We start from the raw sequence: 12058 nt of genomic DNA, 5'->3' as shown, positions 1-12058 counted from the left end.
TTTCAGCGAGAAGGAATTTTTGTTAACTTTGTTATTTAACGAGATATGATGGTCAAGTTTCGTTTTTCAAATGGAACTATATATTTTTGTTTATACCATGCGATAGTACTTTTCAAGACGAATGCATTAAGCTTTAATGTATTTACCCGATTTTTATTAGTTTTCAAGATGGAACGCTTCAAAGTTTGCTAATTTTCAAAGAGAGAACTCGGTTTGGCCCCGGGCGGTCCCATTGATGCAGTAAGCACCATGCGGTTCTTGATATCGATACGGAGGGTCTCGTTTGGGATTCTAGGCCCAACGAAGGAAAATGGGAAGAATCCCGATATTCTGGACCTAGAACCCCAAACGAGACCCTCCGTATCGATTTCAAGAACCGCATGGTGCTTACTGCATCAATGGGACCTTTGAAAATTAGCAAACTTTGAAGCGTTATAGCTTGAAAACTAATAAAAATCGGGTAAATATATTACTCTTCTGCGTACGAAAGGAAATATCGATTTATAATTTCTTTGTATGTGGTACACCTCTACAAAAAATCTGAAAAAATTATAGATTAATAACCATAACAAAACACTAACAGTGTAAAAATATAAACGTGGTCATTTCATAATTTCTATCAAAAAGAATTATTTTTAAACTTTTCGAATTTGTTAGAAATCCATTTTGCAGTGAAAAATTCTGGAAAAATTCACAAACATGTACGCCATAAAGTAGAATATCTGTAATTTTTATCCAAATTTTTGATACAGTACAACAAAAGATATACAGCTTAAACTGTAAATTGCATTTTGCCCTGTAACTACCCTTCCAGTAAGGGGAACGAGGTTGAAACTTGGCACAAATGGTTTTTTTTTTTAACACTCTATTAAGCGATATGTTCATTGATCAATTTGGCTCAAGAGCACTTTTGACACCCTTATCCGGCTATACCCTTTAAATTAAACTTTTCGACAACTCCTTTTTTGTATTTGTATTAATGTTGTCGCGAAACAGACTGACGTGCATTGGAGGTTGATTTTGTCCCAAGGGAAGTGCGAACAGTGTAAATCGATAGAATAAAAGTAAATGAGCGATTAAGTAACCAACAACGTATAATCGAATATGCGAATTCGCGAGTAATCATTTGCTTGGCGCACCCGTGTTTACAAAACCATGTAATTCGTCCGGAAACGTGATTTATGAGCCGTGCCTAATCTAGACCAGCATGATTCGCCAGTCGTGGTCGTGGGATACCGTCGGCTTTACCACGATCCTCTGTCGGTGAAAGAGGGCCACGTCAAGAAGCAATTAAATCATGCCAAATTATAGTTTAAGCGAAATTATGGGGAGCTTTAGTCGTAATTTTTTGTTAGCTTTGAATTTGCGTAGAAAATAGAGAACGGTAAAGTATACAATTCATGTTTGATTTCAGGAAAACTGTTTTTGTTAACAAATTTTTATCTCGAAAACTATTTACCATAGTCGTATTTATACTTTTTTTGCTCTCATCAAGAAGGATCAATCTATGAAATATTCTTCCCTACGTTGAAATGTTGTTTTTGTAATGTAAAAATTTCAAATGCTTGTTGTTCGTATGTGCATTTAAATATCGTAAAAAATAAAATAATTGTTACTTGGCATTTCTATGTTTTCATTGGAAATGCCCAGGAGCTCGTTCGTATCCGATTGCCGATCCAACAGTTACCATTTATTGAAAAAAAGGTAGCACCAAAAAACTGTAAAATCTACAACTTTTGAAATACTGAAAAGTGTTTTGAAATCCCATTAAATATCGCTGAATATTGCAGGATATAAAAAAGTGAATAAAACCCGAAACGTTACTCCAAAAGAGTGCTTAATCTGGCGTGGAATGATTCATGTATGCATTTTGTTATTTAATAAATGAAAAACAAAAATGTATAAATATGATGCATTCATGACTGGTTTGATGGTTAAAAAATAACTTTTTGTGCTCACAGTATTCTATTCGGTACAAATCAGTTTTAGATCATTTCAGCATCAGCCGTGTGTATTCTCCTTTTAATTATTCTCAAAGTTTGATGAACAATTTATGACTATATTTAAAGCAATTTTTAATCGTATTATTGAATCATTCATGATTCTGCAATTTAAATTAATTTCTCAAACAAATCTTCTTCTTTTTAATTTGATTATATTTCTCACAAATCAAACTAATATGCATTATTAATAATAATCATTACATTAATAATCATTACATCCAGATGTAAGTACGAAATGGAATAACGCCTTCTTGATATCGAAGCAACCAAACAGTATTATTCATTGACGTGAATAATTTTGGGATATTTTTTAACCCGAAAAAGGCGGTAAGAAATGAACCTAATTAACTTGATGTATTGTACTGTATCTGTTCATTAAATATAAACAACCACCCCGACTGTACAGGTTTTAATTGGCACCTCGTATCATAGAATTAATTAACACGATAATTGTAATTACGAGCGTAATTTTTATTCCGGAGCCGGCATTTAATTTACTTAACGATTGATTAAAATAATTGGACTCGAACGAATGCATCGTTATTCGCAGCTTTCCTCGCTTCCTCCAAATCGCCTTTGGAAATTACAGTTTCCTCCAATTTGTACTTCTACAATAGAGTACTGTAATTCCATTGTCTTCCTCCAAATAATTTACGTTTGCATTTTCCCCGATAATTTGCAATTCAGCAAAACTGATTAGTGCTATTGGAAACTTGTATTTGGCTTACTCAAGGGAAAACGTTACATTTTCAAAAATCCATTGTATTTTACGTTGTCTATGAATGTAACATTTTAATGTATATTTATAGTAACAAGTTTCTCTATTGTTGTTAATTAATTCCTTCCCCTAATGTCTTTGAAAAAAAAAAACAACTGAAAAGAAAAGTAATATCTATAGAAACCAAAATTGGAATTTTAAAATATAGATCGATATATTTATGATATCATGAATGGACTAATATTCTTTTGTTCTTTAATTGTATTTCGCTTTAAAATAAATGACTTCAATTAACTCTTCATGGACCCGTGTAACTTTCGGTTCACATATTAATATATCAACATTTTACGAAATAATTTTAATTTATTCACAAGATGACGTATACGTCTTAATTATATAATGTCTCTTATATCCAATAACAATATTAATGATCATAGAATAAATTTGGTCATTATAATTCATACTCCTAGTGCTCCTAGTTCTATTCGAATAATTATTTTCATAGATGATTTAATTATTCCAGCTCATATAGCAAAAATAAAATAAGGTACACCAATATTTTTATGAGTTTTATGAATAGAATAAAATCATTTTGTCAGTAAAATAAGTCATTTAAGATTTAAAATTTATATTGATGATACCGCAAATAATATTGGTCCGTAGTACCGTCAACCGAAAATATTAAAGTAAATGCCAAGTTGTCTGCAGGAAAAAAACACATTAACACTATAATCACCAAATCGATCTTCTCGACAAACTTCTTAAAATCGCCCAATTATTAACAATGGTTTTACTGCAATTTTTGGAGACAACTATTCTAGCAGAGAATCAATTTTATTCATAAATTAGTTTGTTCCTCCTCCTTCTAATTAGAAAGGCACAGTTACGTGTATAATAAATATGCGTTCACCTTTGAAGTTAAATAACTGACTAAATTATACACATTTTTTGTGGATTTTCGCAGTTTTTGTGGAACGCTTAAATTGGGGTGGGTGTATCAGCATTTTTGCCGCTCCAAAAGGTAGTGCTCCCTCTGAGGAATATAGGCTGCGAATAGTTCGAGAACTATTTCCCGATGGCGTACAATGTATTTCGTGAAATATTGTATATAAGCAATTTTAGATGCAAATTTACGTTGGCATAGATGGAAATGATTTTCGTGATACTTTGTACATGGACGTCACTGGTGTCCGCAGTAATCGATAATTCCGGGTTTCGAGCTGTGTCGCGTGAGATGCACTCGTTATACCTTGTCATTCCTCTCACTCTGACCCTTTTCTGTCTATCCTTGCATCAAACACGCATGCACGCATAATTTCGAAGTGACGAATGACGACGTAACGTTTCTTCTTCCTCTTCTTCAATTTTATAATTTTTATTCTCTTTTTTATTTTTTTTATTTTTGTGATATTTTGTATCAGGCTATGATGAATTTTTCCCTGACAATAATTGTGCAACTGTCGCACGTTTGAGGTCGTGCTGTGACAGTTAAATGGATGAGTAGGCGTACCATGAATTGGATGCTGTTATTCGACTCTGGTTGGCTTGCTCCCGACAAGAAATATCTTCCAGCACCCTTCTCCAACAATTTTTATTGATCTTTGCAGATCTATACAATAGCCAGAAACAAAGAACATCTATTTCTTTCTTTTTTTTTTTTTTTGTAGCCGTAGTCGTACGAATGTTACGTAGTAAAGTCCAAGAAATTTAAATGGTAGTCAAAGAATCACTTATAAACCATTTTAAGACTTCCCTGAAACTTAAATTTTATCAGATTTGAGTTACACGAATTTGTATATCAGTGCAAGGAAATTAATGCTACTAGTTAGACTTCGGATGTTTATGCAAATTCAAATTAAAATATAGATCAAGCAATGAAATTTAAATGAAAGCATTTCTTATCTACTAAACAGTGTAATATGTACTTTATTATTGATATTTCCTAATCATTCAGTGGGTGCATATTCTCGTACATTTTTCCACGTTTCCAGTAGTCATATATGCATAAACTTCCTCGCCCTACTAATAGTGTCATTTTTGTTTCCTTTTCGCGATCTTTAACGTGAGTCAATAATAATCGTAATTTAAGTAAGTAGCAGTTAACCCAAAGAGCGTCTGTATACACCCTCGAGAAATGGGCTCAGAGAAATGTTTGTAATCGTTAAATCAATTTAAAAAAAATATCAACTTATAGGGGATGATGAGACGAAACTTCTTTGTCTTTACAATTTATTCATAGGACGGTTAGTTTCGAAAATAAAAATTGAAAAGTTAGAAGTTCGTTGGAAAAATTGAATTTCAGGAAAAAGGTCTTTTAAGTTTTCAATTTTTATCTCTGTAACTAAACGTCGTATGAATAAACTGTAAATGTAAATAAGTTTTCTCTTGTCATTCTCTATAAGGTGATATTTTTTTTAAATTCGATTGTTTGACTGGTTTTTTTTTCTTTAAGACAACAGCAACATCAGACCACTTCGAGATCTCAGGAAAAAGGTCTTCTAAAAGTCTGAATTCTCCTAGCCATAAACTTGAGGTACCACAGTTACGTATCCATCGATTGTTCGCCTATCTGCAAGCCTGCAAAGTTTTATCAGATCGTGGAGGTTGTGGTGGTGGTGGTGGTGGTGGTAGTGGACACTTTTCCGATGTCTTTTGGGATTACGTCAGGGACTATAGTGAGAAACACTTAGAGCAAATGAGATACAATGAAATGCTCGCAAGGGACACTACTCAGGCGCAAGTCTGACTGGTCAGTGTGGTTTTGCACCGAGCTTGAAATACTGAAGCCCGTGCATACGGTTTTGCGGCCACTCGGTTAATAGTTTACCAGATATTCAATGTTAAAGTTTTGTCAGTAACGTAGTAGGAATAACTACGCGATAGTTACATGGTTAGACACTGCAACAATTAAAGGGTAGCCCGGATGTTACCCCCTTCGCAGGGAGGGATATGGAGGGATATTCTGCGAGCTCGTAATGTTCGTGGAACCCTCAGAAATTGGGATGAGCAAAGTTTTATTCAAATAATACGGAATTCGCAAAATTTCAGACTCTTCTTTAATTTGTTGTCTTTTTTTTCAGTGTTGTTTGTGAACTGTTGTCATTTTTCTGTGTATATCTGAATTTGAATTTTCAGTTACTTTTGCAATATATTTAGATGAAGATAACACAATTCCTAAAAAAAAAAGATGAAAAAAACGAAAGGGAGGATTTTAATTCATGGCGTCGTCGCGATATTTGTTTTTATTTCCTAAAAATATTATCGTTGGGAAGAGCTGAACATTTTCTAGCGAACCTTTATAATTTCAGAACAAAGAGTTGTTAGTTCAGTACATAATAAACAACGTTTGTTATTTAGCCACATTTTTTAAAATTTATGATAGAGGTTCACTTTATAACGAAAGTGTATCTCTCGGGACTTTTTGAAAAAGCAGTTTATCGCGAATTTTCAGGACCTTTGCTTGGTAAATTGCTTGTTAAATTCGAACTTTTGATCAAATTTGAACGTTAATCACATATTTATTCGTGTACTTTATTCCCGATATTTATTTGATCGGTGTAAGTTTTCTCATATGTTTTCTCATTGTGTTATAAATTTTATCTTACGCCAACAACCACTGACAACGAATTTACGAGTTTAAAATTTCAAGAAAAACTATGAAACAAAGAGATTTTCAATGATTTCGAGAATCTCGCGCGATCGAGTACGACATGGCTGTGTCTGATCATTATTGGTTGTTTCTACTTGCCTTACTAACGTGGTTACGCAATCGATGTACGCCATAAAATCTGTAAATAAAAAGTTTTTCTGAAGGAAAATACATGCGAGCCTAATCAATAATCGTATTGCTATTTTTCTATACGTTAAAAAATCATTTTATCATTTTCGGTTTGTTAGAAATATTGTAATTTAAAAAGATTGTCAAAGATGATCCAACTTGAGAATTTTTCTCCTATTAGTTCAACGTTTTTGTTGACATCTGAAATTTTCCTGCGAATTTTCACAGAATGGGATCTAAATGATGTTTCTTTGATCCACATTTAACATCCTATCGCGCAATTCTTTAATTGTTGTATTCAATTCAACATCACATTGTTTTTCTTTTTTGACCGCATTGCATATTTTTGTAACTGTTTAATTTAGGAACAAACAAAAATTGTCTTGAACCAGTACCAAAGTACTGTGTCAAAGCAGTTCCTATAAAAGTCAACGGCATTCGTGTATAGTGTGGTTTTACGAACTGGAGCGTATCATATTTCTTTTCAGATTTCACGTAGGAAAACGTGGCACAGAAAAGGGTTGAATGACTTAATCTGCTCTACCTGTCTATGATACTATTCAAGAGACCACGGCTTTGAACCTACCACCGAAGAGACACGCGTATATCAGATACTCGTAACACGTATTAGCGAATTAAAAATCCACAGTCTTCGCATACGCGAATTAGGCTTTTAATTCTCTCTGATCACAGATACATAAAACAGGCACATATATGTATCTTCAATTCCGTTCGTATGTAAGAAAAATATGTTAAAAAGTTAATTTGGTATTCAGTTCAGTAGAAACTAACGAAAATTTGGAACTATTGTTAAAGAGATGTGAACGCAACATTTTTATTCATTTATACAATTAAATATACTGTTCGATTTGTCGATTAGAATCCTGATTAGACTCCAAGAGGAGTGAAAAATAAAAAATTGTGTAAATTATGAATGGAGTAATTACTTATTCGATCATTTATCCAACTGGATGCTTTTATTCGTCGTCTAGAATTCGAATAATATATTGCCCATCTCTGCACACGTTCTCCGTCCAAATACCCCGTAACCTTCTTTCCTTTCGATGCTCATATCTTAACATTTTTATCTCCAGACGAAGGAGATTTATGTTTAGGAAATGTACGGTTCCGTTCAAAAAACGACGCGACTGCATGTTGCACGTGCATCGATGCACTTTGGGAGAGAGTAGTAGGGTCGTATAAAGTTACATCTCCTTGAACCATTCTATAATTTCCTATACCGTTTGTTCCGCTCACAATCAAAAAGAGATACCCGCTTTCTGGAATCGCCGTGCATATTTTGTTACATTCTTTCCGAAATTTCCCCTATTTTATTCGGAGTATACGCAGTAACGGATATTTGCTGAATTCGGACCACGGACTTTCTGTCAGTTGTAAAATGAATATTTTTAGGAAATGGTAAAAAGAAGGAAGTTCTTTTGAGGAATTTAATTGTTCGAAAATACCACCCACCACTAAACAAAATTATAAATTGAAAGGAAACTAATTTGGATCTAATTAAAATAATTGGTTTCTTTCATTGAATCGGTGGAATTCTATTTTGGATCACTTAGTAAGTAATAGAAACAATTAAATTTTCTTTGAAGAATTTATGAAAAATATGCAAACATGAAACAAATGGAACTGGTCACTTTAAATAACTACTGAATTGAGTTTTGACAGAAGTCAAAGTAATATTTCAGCTATTTAGCATTTGATCAATTTTAATTTACTGAATTTGTACTCGTACATGCTTTATGGCAAATTTATTACTGCTGCTTGTGGTCCAAAAGTGCAAAGTGAAAATGTTCAATAAATAAGTGAACAAATGTGACCCAATCTTAATTTTATATCGGAATTTTAAAGCATGTACAGCGTCTTGTAGCTGGACAAATGGAATTTCTATGGATACAAGGTCCTAATTTATTACTTGCAACAGAATCTCTGTGAACTTTTCGATCTCTTGTCGGTCTAATTAAGGCGACTCTTTATTTTCCAATTCATCTTGTTTGCAATCTTTCCAGTGCCACTAATTAAATATATTTTTCCGCAGGGGACTCACTTACAGGGTTAAAATTTTGAAACTCTGCGTCTGTCTTATTTATTGTATCTTATTAGGTGAATCGCAAACTTCCTCGATTTGATTATCATATTAATGAATTTCAACGACAAAAATTGATTACATTGCTCTAATAAGAATCCCAAGAAAATTGAACGAAATTAGGAGAAACAAATATGATAAACATTTTTAACCTCTTCACGGCCTGGGCCACATATGTGGACGTTTGGTTTTTTATAATTATAATTACTGTCAATAATAAAAAGAACAAAAATTTGATAATGACTTATTCGCTACAGAATCTCTCAACAAGAGGAGTAAAAATTGTATTGTTTGGCTGGACTGATAATGCTATTTTCGATGTACAGTTAAAGATGCAGGAAAAGCACGAAGAAAAGTCCCTGAGGAGATTAATAAACGTGTTTCGCGTTAATTTTTAGTTCTATATTTCTTGAAAAATCAGCATCCATGGTTTCAAAATGAAAATTTTGAAACGAATATATTTAAAGTTAGTTTCTGTCTCAGAATTTCAACAGAAACAATTTTTGTCACTTTTGTTATAATATTTCATGGGAATATTCTCAAGTGCTTACGCTTTCGAACTATACAAAAAGAAAACAATTTTTTCGTCCTGAAAAACAGGAATTCCTCCTTAAACGTTCCGCTGCGCACACACAAAGTATTTATAACCGTTACGAATAACGTCAGCACATTCGTAGGCGAAAGAAAGCGTGTTTCGATGGAATGCATAAATTTATTAACATGTTCGCGTGTTTTGACCAACAGATGGAAATTTTTCGCGACGGAAATTGCGCACTGCGTCTCCTCCAAGAAAAATCACGGGATCGATAGATTTTTTCGTGCGCGTTTCCGACGATTCACCAAAGAACCCTGGATTCTTTTGACTGTGTACCGTAAGCTGCATCGAGAGTGACCCAGAACTGTTACGTGTATGTGCACATTGCAAAAAGATTTACAACATTCAATAGATGCTCAATAGAGGCTAAAAACGCAAGTTCAGATTTTTAAAGTTCGAGATGAACATGATAACCCACTCGAACAATATTATGTTCACCATTCCTGCTTAAAGTGTTAAATTTTCAAAATTTTAACGTGACATAGTTTCTCGCTGAGGCGTAGATATATTTCTAGGAAACTGTCAGAATTTCGTGGCTATCGTGGATCGCATTTGTACTTTGGCTGGCCAGTTTGTACGAAACTGTTGGAATTTATAATATTGTCTGTGGATTTGTAATATTCATTCTAGAATGGAATATTGCAGCACGATGATAAATATCGTGTATTCCTTCTCTAAAAGTAGGTTCTAAGAGCACTTGAAAAGTTCGTACTTCTTAAGGAGGCATATTGAACTAGTTTTCCAAAGTTGGAAATTAGTTTCAGATTTATGAGACATGTGTTTCATATCTTTGGTTTCATGAGGTGAAACACACTATGAATTTTCCAACCTGCCGATTAAAATTAATAATTACGGATGATAAGAATGTACGTAAATATTAAGTGCATTGACGGTTTCAGAGATAGAGCACAAAATTCTCATCTAGAAAAGAAATTAAAATACGAATGAAATATGAACAATTTCTGTCTGTTAATTACTAAATCACAATTAAAATATAAATTACACAGTTAAATTATGTTTCACGTGGAACGAATAAAAGCTTGTCTAAGTAACTGTTCAATAATTATGAATAAATAGCTATATAAAGAATAATTTTATTATATGGTCATCTATTACTTGAATAAAAATTCTGCTCAACTCTGGCCATATTCGTGCACTTTCCGCCGTGCCTAAAGTCCGTAAAATAAAAAAGCATTAATTTTATCTCGGGTCATAATGTATGCGGTGTGCCTATAGTATCTCGGTTCGAACGAAATAATTTTAGGAAACTTGCAAAGTTCAAGCAACTGATACGTTTAACTAGCAGTCGATCTACTCTGCGTGGAAGAAATGTATGCTTTTGTAATGTACAACTGTATTTACCATGTGTCACGCAGGTTAGTCAATGCAAACTTATTACGTTGCGGGAGGCAACGTAGATCGATCGAATCTCGTTTGGCCGGAATTTATAGTAATAAGGCCACGATAACAGCCTTTCACGTTGCGCGAAATCCCTATCACTACCAAAAAAATGGGCCGGTGACTGGCAGCAGCGAATAACGTGTTGAGTAGTTGAATGGATTTCGATGAATCTTCGTACATGTTTTACACTTTTATACACATTATTTTTAAACGTGTGAAGAATTGTTTGTAAAGCAAAATTGACATACTTTAATTTTTTTCGTATTTTCATATTCAGTTCTCATACTTTTCATTTTCACTAATTCTTCAGTAAATTCATTTTTTTTGTATTCTTTATTACTTAGTAGTATCACGAAGCCTTTCTTCTGTCTTCATCTTTCATTTCGAGCTGATTTATGATCGCTGAGTTGTCTTAATATCTTTTGGATAATCGTCGTTTTATCATGATTTTAATAAATAATGAATATGTGTTACAAGTGCGACGAGGTGTCGAAGAAACGTCATTTTTATGAATTATATTTGTAAATGAAAAAAAAAAAAATAAAAAAATAGAATACTGGAAAAAGAGTAATAATGAATACATTTCCATTGAAATTGAAACAGATAAAACCGCTGTCGATTTTATCGCCACTCAATAGCTACGGAGCAGTAAAAAGGAGAGGAACGTGCAGTTCTACTGTTGCAGTATTCTACAAAAATAACAGTGACGTTGCCAGGCGTGGATTTCGGCGTGATTTCAAATTTAGACGCCATGAAATTCAGTTTTCTCGTGGAAAAAAAAAGAAACACGGATGAGGAACTTCGAAGGAGCTGGTTTGACGTTGAAGATGAAATCTCTAGATAGCAGAGAGACGTTTGTATGTTAGAGACTATTGCTGCGGCCAGAACTGTCATAGCCAGGAGTTCAAGGCGTTGAGACATCAGCTTGTTATGTTGACATCATTCAGACATCTTGAAGCACCGAAACGGCATGGTTTGCTGCCGTTACTTGGTTTCAACGAGATGGGGTTACTGCCTATGCTGCTAAAGTTCCCATTAAAGTCCCAACAGACAGCTCTTCCAGAATTATTATCCATCACTTTTAGTAAAGTGACAATTATTGTGTTGCTTTACTTTTTCCTTGAGCGTCGAAATTTACTAACTTGGAAATTATAAACTTTCCTCTAGCTTTCTATGTTAAATTGTTAAGTTGAATGCCTTCTGGAAAATTATCTTGAATATTATTTATAAAATAGTAAATTTTACAGAATTCTTAGGACGTCGAATCAAAACCGACTCCTTTATTTAGTATTTACGTGTATGCATTATTTGGTTTATAATGCGTCTTTCGCAGTAGTTAATGAGGTCTGTTAAAAAATATTACAAAATAGTTTGCTACTAAGATCCGTCACAGCTAAAAAATATCTAAACTTGTTATTATAAATTGTCACGTGTAAAGAAACTATGTACATTCTTTACTAGA

At 33.5% G+C, this 12058-nt stretch overlaps 2 protein-coding genes across 2 annotated transcripts in view; both read left to right on the top strand.

The window, feature by feature from the left end:
- Positions 1–12058, top strand: part of LOC128891722 (neurocalcin homolog) — a 171208-nt gene that overhangs the window by 48345 nt on the left and 110805 nt on the right. The gene's annotated exons all lie outside the window — the stretch shown is intronic.
- Positions 1–12058, top strand: part of LOC128891723 (neuronal calcium sensor 2) — a 140178-nt gene that overhangs the window by 48180 nt on the left and 79940 nt on the right. The window lies entirely within an intron of this gene.

Source organism: Hylaeus anthracinus, unplaced genomic scaffold, assembly GCF_026225885.1.
Source record: "Hylaeus anthracinus isolate JK02 unplaced genomic scaffold, UHH_iyHylAnth1.0_haploid 12002, whole genome shotgun sequence".
NCBI classification, from domain to species: domain Eukaryota; kingdom Metazoa; phylum Arthropoda; class Insecta; order Hymenoptera; family Colletidae; genus Hylaeus; species Hylaeus anthracinus.
Note: the sequence above shows the minus strand (reverse complement) of the source record. Positions and strands in the feature narration are given on the sequence as shown.